We start from the raw sequence: 16,372 nt of genomic DNA on the forward strand, positions 1-16,372 counted from the left end.
GTTAAATCCAGAAAGCACACAAATGTTCTTGAATTGTCTATTTGGAGTAGCTTCCATTGGGATACTTCTCAAAAATAATTTGTGAATGCTTGACAAAAAAAATCACATTTAAGAGTCTTGGTGACAGTGGGTCACAGTTGTGTATGAGGTAATATGTTAGTGTCAAATAACGCGTAAAGCACGTAGCTCGCAAGTCAAAAAGGAAACAGGAAAAAGGAAAAAGCAAACATTAATAAGGAAAAAGCAAACAATAATAAAATTATTAAAGACAATAATGCACACAATAAAATAATAGTGAAATAAAATAACAGTAAAGTAAAAGGACATTTACAGGTAGTTGCGACTGTGGCTCACATCTTCCTCTGATTTTACGTCCAGAAACGGCTTGAACACCCTCAATGGGTCGAGGATAGGCTTCATATCCAGTTTTCTTATAAACTGGCAAACAGGGTCGTTTATAGTCAGATTCCCGAGACTATATCGTGCATGCTCTTTCTGGAATAATGGTCATAACTAGATAATCGCTCCTTGCACATATCCACTGGGATGCGTTTCAAGAGACAAAAGGATATCATCCAATGACTCATTATTCAAGCCATCTCTAATAAATTGAATCTTATCTTCCCTGTTATCAGACACCATTCCTAAAGAACATGGGTTTTTATTGCAACTCATTCTGGCACACTTATGACAAGCAACAGAAATTCTTCGAGCTCGTCGTTTTCTTGCATAATTTCCTTTACCACAACCAAGCATGTATGCAATAAATTTTGGAGGTAACTCACCTGCCGATCGTACTTTAGCCTCGATTAACTAACAGATGTCAGCATGTATGTTATTCCTCATGAGTAATCGCATGCATTCGGACCGAGCTTTATAGATCGCAAGGAGGGCATTCTGAGGAAGTGAAGGGAATCGCTTGTGAAGCTTCGCTAGAATGTCGTTTCTGTCCATACTTTCGCCTCAGAATATCAGTTATTATGGGAAACTGAAGTAACCGACTTGATTGTCACAGAGTACCGTTATCCGCCACTTCACCGAGGTAACAAACTAAAGCACACAAACAGAAAAATAAATTAAAACACACAAAGAAAATTAAAATCGTCCTCTTATTGAATTTACCTCAAGCTCCAACTAGATGTCGTAAACACTTCTCTCAATATCTCTGAGTTCGATTTCTAGATTCTCAATATAGGCTACTAACTCTGGTGGCTGTAGAGCCCAAATGCGTTATGTTTTACAAAATTGAATCTGCCTTTTTAAATGAGTTTTGACACATTGAAGTGGTTTAAGAATGTTCAGGAGAAACGGTCTAAGTATGGTACTCATGATTAAAAATGATAAGAGAAAACTTAATAGTTAAACAAACACACTTATGCAAAAAATAATTTCAATTAACAAAAGAATAATATAAAGAAAGAAAAAAAAATCAAATCACTGAAAAAAAATTCAATTCAAATCTAGTGGGTCACTCAAATTTATTTCGGTGTCTTCTCATGTGGTTGGTACTCTAGATATGATATTAATCTTTGACCATTAACTTTAAATGTGACATCGTTCTTTGGGTCCTTAATTTTAATTGCCCTATGTGGAAAAATAGTATGTACAATAAATGGACCAGACCAACGAGAGCGTAACTTACCTAGGAATAGGTGCAAGCGAGAATTGAATAAAAGCACTTTCTGACTTGGAGTGAAAGATTTTCTCATAATTTGCTTGTCATGGAAGACTTTCATTCGTTGCTTGTAAATCTTGGCATTTTCGTATGCGTCATTGCGAATTTCTTCAAGTTCTGCCAGTTGTAATCTTCTTTCTGAGCTGGCTTGCTGCATGTCAAAGTTGAATTTCTTGATTGCCCAATATGCACGATACTCGAGTTCCACAGGTAGGTGGCAAGCTTTTTCATACACTAGCCTGTAGGGTGACATCCCAATCGGGGTCTTGAAAGCCGCTCTATATACCCATAATGCATCATCAAGTCTTAATGACCAATCTTTTCTGTCTGGCCTCACCGTCTTTTCTAATATGTGCTTTATTTCTCGATTGGAGATTTCAACTTGGCCACTGGTTTGCAGATGATATGGGGTCGCCACTTTGTGAGTGATTGAATACTTTGTCAAAAAAGACTTGAATGCTTTGTTACAAAAGTGGGCACCACCATCACTGATTATTGCTCGAGAGAATCTAAAGCGTGAGACAATATTGCTTTTTAAAAATCCTATCACCACCTTGTGATCATTGGATCTGCATGGAATTGCTTCTACCCATTTCGATACATAGTCAACAGCAACCAATATGTATTGATGGTCAAAAAAAGGGGGAAAAGGTCCTATGAAGTCGATACCTCATACATAAAAAATCTCAACCACTAAAATTGGATTTAGTGGCATCATGTTCCTTCGTGTAATGCTCCCCATTCGTTGACATCTATCACATGAAGAACAAAAAGTGTAAGCATCTCGAAATATAGTTGGCCAATAAAAACCACATTAGAAAACTTTAGTTGTTGTTTTCTTAGCACTGAAATGGCCTTCACAAGCTTGTTCATGGCAGAATGAAAGAATATTCTGAATTTCATTTTCTGGGACACATCGTCTAACAATTTAATCAGCACAAATACTTAAACAAATACGGGTCATCCCAAAAGAAATTCTTTATCTCTGCAAAGAATTTAGCCTTGTCTTGCTTGGTCCAATGCTCTGGAAGTTTACTTGTAACAAGATAATTAACTATATCAACATACCAAGGTAATATTTCCACACTCATTAATTGTTCATCTAGAAATGACTCATTCAATATTAATGGCTCTGTAATTGTGTCAAAATGGAGACGAGAGAGATGGTCCACCACAACATTTTCTGTCCATTTCTTATCTTTGAATTTCATGTCAAATTCCTGCAAAAGTAACACCCAACGAATTAGTCTAGCTTTTTCATCTTTCTTTGTGAAAAGATATTTAAGAGCAGCATGATCTGTGAATATAATTATTTTACAACTAATGAAATAAGATCGAAATTTCTCTAATGCAAACACTACTGCTAGCATTTCTTTTTCAGTAGTTGAATAGTTCAACTGTGCATCATTCAATGTCATACTAGTATAGTAAATAATGTGGGGAATTCGATCAACTCTTTGTCCTAATACTGCTCCTACTGCATAATCAGATGCATCACACATGAGCTCAAATGGTAAGCTCCAGTTTGGGGGCTGAATGATAGGTGATGATGTTAACAACTGCTTTAGTTTTTCAAATACCACAAGACATGAATCATCAAAGATAAAAGGTACATCCTTAGCAAGTAAATTGCATAAGGGTCTAGAAACTTTGCTAAAATCTTTAATGAAACGTCTATAAAAACCAGCATGCCCAAGGAAAGATCTTACTTCTCTGACTGTTTTGGGTGAAAGAAGATTAGAAATGAGATCCACATTGGCTTTGTCAACCTCAATACCTTTGCTCGAAATGATGTGACCGAGAACAATACCTTGTTTTATCATAAAATGGCATATCTCCCAATTTAAGACTAAGTTCTTCTCGATACATCTCTGCAGAACTAATGTTAGATCATGTAAACATTGATAAAATGAATCACTAAAGTCAGAAAAGCCATCCATAAAGACTTCAAGGAATCGTTCAACCATATCAGAAAAAATACTTAACATGCATCGTTGAAATGTAGCAGGTGCATTACATAATCCAAATGACATTCTCCTATATGCAAATGTGCCAAAAGGGCAAGTGAAAGTGGTCTTCTCTTGATCTTTTGGTGCTATGGGGATCTGATTGTATCCTGAGTAGCCATCTAGAAAGCAATAAAATTCATGGCCTGCTAATCTATCAAGCATTTGATCGATAAATGGTAAAGGAAAATAGTCTTTACGTGTGACAGAATTCAACTTTCTATAATCAATGCATACACGCCATCCTGTAGTTACTCTAGTTGGTATCAATTCATTATCAGCATTGGTAAGTACTGTGACTCCTGACTTTTTGGGGACAACTTGTACAGGGCTGACCCATGAACTCTCAGAAATGGGGTAAATGATACCTACATCTAATAGCTTAAGGACTTCAGTTCTAACAACTTCTTTCATGTTAGGATTTAACCGACGTTGCATTTCCCTAGTAAGTTTAGCATTTTCATCAAGGTGAATGTAATGCATGCAGTCTATGTTGCATACCTTTTATGTCTGCTATGGTCCATCCTAATGCCCCTTTGTGCTCTTTCAAAACATCCAACAACTTACCTTTTTGTTCGTCGTTTAGGGATAATGAAATGATTACCGGCAGAGTACTTTCTTCTCCCAAAAATGCATATTCCAATGTGTTGGGTAATAGTTTGAGCTCGAGTTTCGGTGGTGATTTTGATGATGGGATGAGTTTCTTCTTTGATAGTGCTAGTTGTTCAACTCTTAACTTCTATTGATTAGTGTCCATGGATGATGCTAAGTTAAGTAGGGCGTTAACCTCATCGACCGATCTGTCAATATCAAAATTCCAACCAAAGTGAGTTAAATATGTTTGTAAAGGATCATCACTAAGGTTTGAAACAAAAGTATCATCAACTAATGCTTCAATTAAATCCACATCAACAGTTCCATCATCTGCATTGTGAGGTTGTTTGGCAATGTTGAAGATGTTCAGCTCCATAGTCATGTTGCTGAAGGACAACTGCATATTTCCAGTCCTGTATTGAATGTGAGCATCCACAGTTGCTAAGAAAGGTCGGCCTAGAATAATGGGGATGTGCTTCCTTGAATCCTGTATTGGTTGAGTATCGATTACAATGAAATCAACAGGAAAATAGAACTTGTCTACCTGGATAAGTACGTCTTCCACAATACCACGATGTATTTTGGTGGACCGATCTGCAAGTTGTAACACCACTGGAGTTGGGTGTAATTCTCCAAGTCCAAGTTTCAAAAATACAGAGTAAGGCAACAGATTTACACTAGCTTCTAAATCCAACAAAGAATTCTCAATTGTGTGGTTCCCTATGCTACATGAGATAGTGAGGGAGCCTGGGTCTTTGCATTTTAAAGGAATTTTGTATTGGAGGATAGAACTAATGTTTTCTGTTAAAAATGTCTTCTTTTGAACATGCATATTTCTCTTTTTAGTGCAAAGGTCTTTAAGAAACTTGGCATAAGATGGAACTTGTTTAATAGCATCAAGCAAAGGATGTTAACACTTACCTATTTGAAGATTTTAAGAATCTCACCTGTGGATTTTTCCTTCTTGCCTTTAGCTAACCTCTGGGGGAATGGAGCTTTGGGAACGTATTCTCGTGGGTTGGTTTCTTCTCTCTCCTCCGGTGATGAGTCCTCTACATTAACAGGTACAATTTGATTTTCTTTTGTCACTGGCATCTCCACTTTGTTGTCTACTTCTTTTCCTTTTTCGCAAGTTCATGACTGCTTTGACCTCTCCATGCTGTTGTGGTGAACTGGTACTTGCTTCATGTACTCCTTTAGGATTAGGCACTAGTTGACTTGAAAATTTACCTTTCTCAACAGTTATTGCCAAGGTCTGAACTGAAGAAACAAACTGTCCTACCATTTTCTCAAGGCTTGAAATTGATTGGGCTTGTGAATTGAAGCATGCTCTCAACTCATTTCGTAGTCCATCAATGGTGCGATTCTGTTGCTCAATCGTGGAGTGAGTAACATTCTTGAAATTCTGGAATGCATCCTCCTATGGTCTGGGTTGAGAGTAGTTCTGGTTCTGATTGTATGGTCTAAATAGAGGTTGAGAGGCTTGAGGAATTTGAGAAATTTGTTGCATTGGTGGAGCTGGAGCTGCTGGTCCATTCTGTTGGAATCCTTGAGACCATGAAAAATTAGGGTGGTCTCTCCATCCAGGGTTATATGTGTTGGAGTATGGGTTGTAATTTGATGGTTTCTCATTACACCTATGGCATTGGCTTGATCGGAGTATGAGTCATGGTCATGTGGTTCTGTTGATTTAGCAATCGATAACGATGCTATTTGTCGAGCAAGACCCTCAACTATCTCTTTGACTTCTTTGATTCCCGAAGTTGACTCGCCAATTTGAACCTCATTTACTCCCTTAATTCTTCTAGTATTCTTGAGTAATCGACTCCATTGTTGGGAATTATCCGCTTGTCGCTGGAAGAATTCCCAAATCTCTGATGCACTTTTTGACATTAGCTCTCCTCCACTTGTTACCATTAGCCATTCTTGCACATTTGGTAGTAATCCCTCTAAAAAGTATTGGTATTGGTGTCATTTCTCGTACCCATGATGTGGACACTTCAAGTATTCTTGAGTAATCGACTCCATTGTTGGGAATTATCCGCTTGTCGCTGGAAGAATTCCCAAATCTCTGATGCACTTTTTGACATTAGCTCTCCTCCACTTGTTGCCATTAGCCATTCTTGCACATTTGGTAGTAATCCCTCTAAAAAGTATTGGCATTGGTGTCATTTCTCGTACCCATGATGTGGACACTTCAAGAGTAGCCCATTTGAATCGCTTCCATGTTTCGAAAAATTGCTCGTCTTCTCTCTGGGTAAACTCTGAAATTTCCCTACGAATAGCATTAGTTTTATGCACTGGAAAATATTTATTCAAAATTTTGTTACCATTTGTTCCCATGATGCAATGCTATTAGCAGGTAATATATTAAGCCATGAACGAACTCTATCCTTTAAAAAAAATGGGAATAGTCTAAGTTTTACATCACCATCTGAAAAATTCTCGTATTTAAATGTTTGACAAATAGCATGAAAATCATTCAAATGATTATATGGGTCCTCATTTTCTAGGCCATAGAATGTTGGGAGACAATTTAGCACACTAGGTTTTAACTCAAAACTCCTAGCAGCTACATTTGGGTATATGTGCTCAAATTAGCTAAGGGACTAAAATAGTCCTTAAATGGCCTCTCCTTTAGTGCTTGTAAATCCATTTCAAATTTATTTTTAACGTGCTTGTGTGTGCGAAGTGTTTTTTCTAATTCAATGTCTATAAGTTCAAGATTAGGTAATAATGACCTACGACCATGCATGTAAAACAAATAAAATAAAAATAAATATGGGAACAAAACAAATAAAAATAAAGAAGATGAGAAATTACGATACTAACCTTATCGCGCTATTACAACCTTACTATAAAAATACACAAAAAAAATACGTGAAAATAAATTAACTACAAATAAATTAATAAAAAAAATTACAAAGAAAAATAACTTAAAAACTAAATTACAGAATTGTAAAGAATAGAGAAAGAAAAGAAATTATTACCTCTAAATACAGATTCACCTTTTTTTCTTTTTTTTAATAAGAAAAAAAATATAAGAAAACAAATAAAAGAAATTATTCACAAAAATTAATTCTACAAATTAAAATAACTTACCTCCCCGGCAACGGCGCCAAAAACTTGTTGTGCAAATTTTATTGAACTCGCAAGTGCACGAATCTATTGTAGAATAGACTAATGGTGACGAGTGTTGATCCCACGAGAAGGTGGATTTTAATTGTGTGTAGAATTAATTTTGTAAATGGGTGGTTGGATTTCTGGTGAAATTGATTTGGAATATTCTAAAACTTAAATTAAAATGACGAGAATAAATTGAAGATAGATCTATTGAAATGAAGTACTTGGGTATCCGGATCCATATCAACATGCACCATGGGCTAAATATTTCTTATTAATGTCAATTAAATCATGAGAGGGGAATCCACACCCCATGAACCACACTCTAATCAATATGGTGCTAAGGGCTTATCGTGCCAAATAATAATAACCTTGTACTAGGGGGCTGGTGAAACCAAGGCGGTACTAGACAAGATTAATATTATTTGTCGACGAGAAGTCAAAATATCCACAAAAATTAGAGGGGAAGAGAAAGTAAATTTACCAAATAAAGCCCATGACACATGTTAAAACTTCACATTCAACCCAAGCTTAAAAGAAAATTAGCTACTCATAATTGAACTAGGGGTAAAATGAGAATTTATTAAAATACGTAGAAAATACAAGATGGAGAAGAAATTACAAAAAATGGATCCCAAAAATGGATTCAGAGATATCAAATTAGGGGGGAGAAGCCCCCTTTTTATAGGTACATGGAGTAAATCATGGCCATCGGATTAAAAATAGTTTGGACGCTTAGGATTGCACCACATCATCAGTCAACAGTACGCAGTTTGACCACGCGGATGAACAGTAACACGATTTGACCCGGGTTGAACAGTGACGCGGTTTGATTGAAAATAATCCTGTGTGATGCATGTACCGTACGCGAGATTTTTCGTCCACTGATATGCTGGCACGTCACCATCAACAGTACATAAGAATTTTAGCCCAATAGGATCGTGACACCTCATCAGTCAATGCCACATCATCGGTCAATGCCACGTCATCGATCCGTCTATGTGAACATTGTCATGAACAGTAACGTAGACAGTACCGTACACGTGAATAGTACCGTACATGTGAATAGTGCCGTACATATAAATAGTGCTATTTTTCCTTTTATGCTCCTCCAAAGGTTTTCGACCGTCCTGAGTTCAAAAGTTATGTCTGTTTTGCCGTCTGATCTCTCGTTTATTATGAAATGACCATGATGCCCCTAAAATACTTAATTAAAATAAAACACACATAATTAAATTACAAGAAGCTTAAATACATAAAAGTAAGGGTTGTTAGTAAGACTTAAAATGTAAAATAACGATTTTCTCCCTTATAAATATGCATTTTTTAACACTCAACAATCATATCTGCCAGCTGATCTTGTATTCCATAATAAACCAATTCAATTGTTCCTTCTCATGTGGAATCATGAAGAAAATAGAGTCACACATGAATGTGTTTGCTTCGACCATGTAACACAGGATTTTTTGACAGTTTAATTGTGGAACTATTATCACAAAGAATTGTAATACACTTACTTTCCTCCTTACTCAGCTTCTCAATTATTCTCTTCATCCAAACAACTTGACTAGCAAAAGCAGTAGCAGCCACAAGCTCTGCTTCAGTGGTTGAAAGTGTGACTATAGGTTGTTTTCTTGAAGACCAGGCCACAGCCCCATACCCCAATATGAAGACATATCCTGATGTGCTTTTCTTATCTTTTATATCTCCTTAATAGTCATTGTTTGCATATCCAACCAAACTTTTACAATTCCCTCCCTTCTTGTAGAAAATTCTAAGTCCAGTAGTTCCTTTCAAATATCTCAATATCCTCTTGGCTGCCGTCAAATTCAACTTGGTTGGTTTGGCCATATACCTACTAATCAAACTTACTGCAAACATTAAATCCGGCCTTGTAGCTGTTAAGTACATGAGGCAACCCACCATCTACTTAAACAAAGTCTCATCGACACAAATCCCATTCTCATCTTTAAAAAGCTTACAACCTGGAACAATAGGATTATGAACCGAGTTGTTGTTCTCCATCCTAAATCTCTTTAATACCTATAAAGCATACTTTCTCTGGCAAATATAAATCCCATCTGACCTCTGTAAAACTTCTATACCAAGAAAAAATCTCATTCTCCCCAAATAAGTCATATCAAACTTCCTCAACATGGAATTTTTAAACTCAGCAAACATCAATTTATCATTGCCAGTAAAAATTAAATCATCAACACATAAACTAACAATGAGAATTTTACCTCCCTTATTTGTTTTAATGAACAAAGTGTGCTCACTATAACACTTCTCGAACCCTTCACTCATAAAGTGAGCTTCAATGCGACTAAACCAAGCCTGTGGGGCTTCTTTAAGTCCATGTAAAGCTTTCTTCAATCTGTAGACCTTCTGAGGACTATCATTCAGCTCATAACACTTTGGTTGCTCCCCGTACTCCTCTTCATTAAGTTCCCCATGCAAAAAGACAAATTTGACATCAAGTTGATAGAATGTGTTGAGTGTTTGAAAATGTATATTTATAAAGGAGAAAATCATCATTTTACATTTCAAGTCTTACCAACACTTCTACTTTTATGTATTTTAGTCTCTTGTAATTTAATTATGTGTGTTTTATTTTAATTAAGTATTTGATGTATTTTAGGGGTATCATGGTCATTTTACAATGAACGAGAGTTCAGACAGCAAAACATACATCAATTTTGAACTCAAGATAGTTGAAAACATTAGCAGAAGCATAAGAGAAAAAATGACACTGTTTACATGTATGGTACTATTCACATGTACAGTACTGTCTACATTACTGTTCATGACACTGTTCACATAAACGGATCGATGATGTGACATTGACCAATGATGTGGCATTAACTGATGAGGTGTCACGATTCTATTGGACTAAAACTCTTATGTACTTTTGATCGATGACGTGGTAGCATATTAGTAGACCAAAAATTGTGTGTATGGTACATGCACATACACAAGATAACTTACAACCAAACCGCGTCACTATTCAAACTGTGTTACTATTCAAACCACGTGGTCAAACCGCGTACTGTTGACTGATGACGTGGCGCAATCCTGAGCGTCCGAAATGTTTTTAATCCGATGACCATATTTTACTCAATGTATCTATAAAAAGGGCGCTCTCCCCTCTTAATTGACCATCTCTGAATTCATTTTTGAGTTCAATTTTCTATAATTTCTTCTCCATCTTGTATTTTTTACGTATTTTAATATATTTTCATTTTACCCATAGTTCAATTATGAGTAGCTAATTTTCTTTTAAACGTGGGTTGAAGGTGAAGTCTCAACATGTGTCATAGGCTTTATTTGGTAAATTTACTTTCTCTTCCCCTCTAATTTTTGTGAATATTTTGATTTTTCGTCGACAAATAGTAATAATCTTGTCTACATACCGCCCTGGTTTCACCGACTTCCTAGTACAAGGTTATTATTATTTGGCACGATAAGCCCTTAGCACCCTATTGATTAGAGTGTGATTCATGAGGTGTAGAAACCCCCCCTCATGATTTAATTGGTATTAATAAGGAATATTTAGCCCATGGTGCATGTTGATGCAGATCCAGATACCTAAGTACGTCATTTTGATAGATTTTCACTTCAATTTATTCATGTCATTTTAATTTGAATCTTAGAATAATTTAAATCACTTCCACCACAAATCCAATCAACCACCATAAAAAATTAATTCTATACATAATTAAAATCAACATCCTCGTGAGATCAACACTCGTCACCATTAATCTATTTAAAAATAAATTTGTGCGCTTGCGAGTTCAATAAAATTTGCGCAACAAGTTTTTGGCGCCGTTGTCGAGGAGGTAAGTTATTTTAATTCGTAGAATTAATTTTTGGAAATAATTTTATTTTTTGTTATTTTCTTGTAATTTTTATTTAAAAAAAAGTGAATCTACATTTAGAGGTAAGAATTTCTTTTCTTTTTCTCTTCTTTAAAGTTATGTAATTTAATTTTCAAGTTATTTTTCTTTGTAATTTTTTTCGTTTATCTTATTAATTTATTTAACGTATTCTTTTAGTGTGTTTTTATAAAAATGTTTTAACAGCGTAATAAGGTTAGTACCGTAATTTCTCATTATTCTTTGTTTTTATTTGTTTTGTTCCCATTTATTTTTGTGTTCTTTGCATGCATAATCGAAGGTCATTATTACCTAATCTTGAGCCTATAGATCTTGAACTTGAAAAAACACTTCGCACACACAAACACGTTAAAAATAAAATGGATTTGCAACAACAACAACAAGCACCACAGGAGAGGCCATTTAAGGACTACTTCAGTCCCTTAACTAATTTGACCACATCTTACATAAGATACCCAAATATAGCTGTTAGGAGTTTTAGTTAAAACCTAGTATGCTAAATTGTCTCCTAACATTTTATGGCCTAGAAAATGAGGACTCATATAATCATCTGAATGATTTTCATGATGTTTGTCAAACTTTTAAATATGAGAATTTTTCAAACGATGATGTTAAACTTAGAGTATTCCTATTTTTTTAAAGGATAAAGCTCATTCATGACTCAATACATTGTCTGCTAATAGTATTATATCATGGGAACAAACTTTTTGAATAAATATTTTCCAGTGCATAAAACCAATGCTATTTATAGGAAATTTTCAAAGTTTAACCAGAGAGAAGGCGAGTAGTTTTCCAAAACATGGGAGCGATTCAATGGGCTACTCTTGAAGTGTTCACATCATGAGTACGAGAAATGGCACCAATGTCAATATTTTTTGGAGGGATTATTGCCGCATGTGCAAGAATGGCTAATGGCAACAAGTGGAGGAGAGCTAATGTTAAAAAGTGCATCAGAGATTTGGGAATTCTTCAGTGACAAGCGGATAATTTCCAACAACGGAGTCGATCGCTTAGAAATACTAAAAGAATTAAGGGAGTAAATAAGGTTCATATTACCGAGTCAAGTTCGGGAATTAAAGAAGTTAAGGAAATGGTTGAAGGTTTTTCCCGGCAAATAACATCGTTAACAACTGCTAAATCATCAGAACCACATGACCATGACTCATACTCAGATCAAGCCAATGTCATAGGTGTAATGAGAAAACCATCAAATTACAACCCATACTCTAACACATATAACCCTGGATGGAGAGAGCACCCCAAGTTTTCATGGTCTCAAGGATTCTAACGGAGTGGACCAACAGCTCCAGCTTCACCAATGCAATCAATTCCTCAAGTTCCTCAATCCTCTCAGCCACCATTTAGATCATACAATCAAAATCAGAACTACTCTCAACCCAGACCATGTGAGGATGCATTCCAGAATCTCAAGAATCTTACTCACTCCATGATTGAGCAACAGAACCGCATCATTGATGAACTACAAAATGATATGAGAGCAGGCTTCAACTCACAATCCCAATCAATTTCAAGCCTCGAGAAGATGGTGGGACAGCTTGATTCTTCAGTTCAGACCTTGGCAATGACCGTGGAGAAAGGCAAGTTTCCAAGTCAACTAGTGCCTAATCCTAAAGGAGTGCATGAAGTAAGTACCAGTTCACCACAACAACACAGAGAGGTCAAACTTGTCATGACCTTGCAAAAAGGAAAAGAAGTCGACATCAAAGTGGAGATGCCAATGACAAAAGCAAATCAAATTGTACATGTGAATATTGAGGACTCAATATCAGAAGAGAATGAAGAAACCAACCCACGAGAATATGTTCCTAAAGCTTCATTTCCTCAGAGGTTAGCTAAAAGAAAGACAGAAAAATCCACATGTGAGATTTTTGAAATCTTTAAACAGGTAAGTGTTAACATCCCTTTGCTTGATGCTATAAAACAAATGTCATCTTATATCAAGTTTCTTAAAGACCTTTGTACTAAAAATAGAAACATTCATATTCAAAAGAAGACATTTTTAACAAAAAATGTTAGTTCTATAATTCAACATAAAATTCCTCTAAAATGCAAAGACTCGGGCTCCTTCACTATCTCATGTAGTATAGGGAACCACACAATTGAGAATACTTTGTTGGATTTAAGAGATAGTGTAAATCTGTTGCCTTATTCAGTATTTGTGAAACTTAGACTGTGAGAATTACACTCAACACCAGTGGTGTTACAAATTGTAGATTGATCCACGAAAATACCTCATGTTATTGTGGAGGATGTGCTTATCCAGATAGATAAATTTTATTTTCCTATTGATTTCATTATAATTGACACTCAACCAATACAAGATTCAAGGAAGCACATTCCTATTATCTTAGGCCGACCTTTCTTGGCAACTGCGAATGCTCACATTCAATGCAGGACTGAAAATATACAGTTGTCCTTTGGCAACATGACTATGGAGCTAAATATCTTCAACATTGCCAAACAACCTCACAATGCAAATGATGGAATTTTTGATGTAGATTTAATAGAAACAATAGTTGATAATACTTTTCTTTCAAACCTTAGTGATGATCATTTACAAACATGTTTAACTCACTTTAGTTTGGATTTTGATATTGACAGATCAGTCAATGAGGTCAACGCCCTACTTGACTCATCACCATCCATGGACACTAATAAATGGAAGTCAATAGTTGAGCCACTAGCACCATCAGAGAAGAAACTCACCCCATCATCAAAATCACTATCGAGACCCGAGCTCAAACCATTACCCAACACTTTGGAATATACATTTTTTAGAGAAGAAAGTATTATGCCCTTAATCATCTCATCATCCCTAAATGACAAACAAAAAGGTAAGTTGTTGAATGTTTTAAAAGAGCACAAAAGAGCATTATGATGGACCATAGCAGACATAAAAGGTATAAACCTAGTAAACTGCATGCATTACATTCACCTTAATGAAAATGCTAAACTTACTAAGGAAATGTAACGTCGGTTAAATTCTAACATGAAAGAAGTTACTAGAACTGAAGTCCTTAAACTATTAGATGCAAGTATCATTTATCATATTTCTGATAGTTCATGGGTCAGTCCTGTATAAGTTGTCCCCAAAAAGTTAAGAGTCACAGTAGTTACCAATGTTGATAATGAATTGATACCAACTAAAGTAACTATAGGATGGCGTGCATGCATTGCCACACGTAAAGACCATTTTCCTTTACCATTTATCGATCAAATGCTTGATAGATTGGCAGGTCATGAATTTTATTGCTTTTTAGATGGATATTCAGGATATAATTAGATTCCCATAGCACCGAAAGATCAAGAGAAAATCATTTTCACTTGCCCTTTTGGCACATTTGCATATAAGAGGATGTCATTTGGATTATGTAATGCACTTGTTACATTTCAACGATGCATGTTGAGCATTTTTTCTTATATGATTGAACGATTCCTTGAAGTCTTTATGGATGACTTTTATTTCTTTAGTGATTCATTTGATTAATGTTTACATCATCTAACATTAATTCTGTAGAGATGTATCGAAAAGAATTTAGTCTTATATTGGAAAAAGTGTCATTTTATGGTAAAATAAGGTATTGTTCTTGGTTACATCATTTCGAGCAAAGGTATTGAGGTTGATAAAATCAAGTGGATCTCATTTCTAATTTTCCTCCATCTATAACAATCAGAGAAGTAAGATCTTTTCTTGGACATGCTGGTTTTTATAGACGTTTTATTAAAGATTTTAGCAAAGTTTCTAAACCCTTATGCAATATACTTGCTAAGAATGTGTCTTTTATCTTTGATGATTCATGTCTTATGGCATTTGAAAAATTAAAGTAGTTGTTGACATCATCAGCCATAATTCAGACCCCAAACTAGAGCTTACCATTTGAGCTTATGTGTGATGCATCTGATTTTGCAGTAGGAGCAGTATTAGGGAGAGTTGATCGAATTCCTCATGTTATTTACTATGCTTTTGAACTATTCAACTACGGAAAAAGAAATGCTAGCAGTAGTGTTTGCATTAGAAAAATTTCGATCTTATCTCATTGGTTGTAAAATAATTACATTCATAGATCATGCTGCTCTTAAATATATTCTCACAAAGAAAGATGCAAAAGCTAGACTAATTCGTTGGGTGTTACTTTTGTAGGAATTCGACTTGGAATTCAAAGATAAGAAAGGCACAGAAAATGCTGTGGTTGATCATCTCTCTCATCTCCATTTTGACACAATTACATAACAATTAACATTAAATTAGTCATTCCCAGATGAACAATTGATGAGTGTAAAAGCATTACCGTGGTATGCTGATATCGTTAATTATTTTGTTACAGGTCAACTTTCAAAGCATTGGACCAAGCAAGACAAGGCCAAATTTTTTACAAAAATAAAGAATTTGTTTTAGGGATGACCCGTATTTGTTCAAGTATTGTGCAGATCAAATTGTTAGACAATGTGTCCCAGAAAATAAAATTCAAAATATTCTTTCATTCTGCCATGAACAAGCTTGTGGAGGCCATTTCAGTGCTAAGAAAACAACAACTAAAGTTTTACAATGTGGTTTCTATTGGCCAACTATATTTCGAGACGCTTACACTTTCTGCTCATCATATGATAGGTGTCAACAAATGGGGAACATTACACGAAGGGACATGATGCCATTAAATCCAATTTTAGTAGTTGAGATTTTTGATGTATAGGATATCGACTACATGGGACCCTTTCCCCCTTCTTTTGGCCATCAATACGTATTGGTTGCTATTGACTACATATCGAAATGGGTAAAAGTAATTCCATGTAGAACCAATGATCACAAGGTGGTGATATGATTTTTGAAAAATAACATTGTTTCATACTTTGGATTCCCTCAAGTAATAATCAGTGATGGTGGTGCCCACTTTTGTAACAAAGCATTCAAAGCTCTTTGACAAAGTATTTCATCACTCATAAAGTGGTGACCCCATATCATCCGCAAACCAGTGGCCAAGTTGAAATCTCCAATCGAGAAATAAAGCACATATTAGAAAAGACGGTGAGGCCAGACAGAAAAGATTGGTCATTAAGAC

This window comes from Citrus sinensis, chromosome 9, assembly GCF_022201045.2.
Source record: "Citrus sinensis cultivar Valencia sweet orange chromosome 9, DVS_A1.0, whole genome shotgun sequence".
NCBI classification, from domain to species: domain Eukaryota; kingdom Viridiplantae; phylum Streptophyta; class Magnoliopsida; order Sapindales; family Rutaceae; genus Citrus; species Citrus sinensis.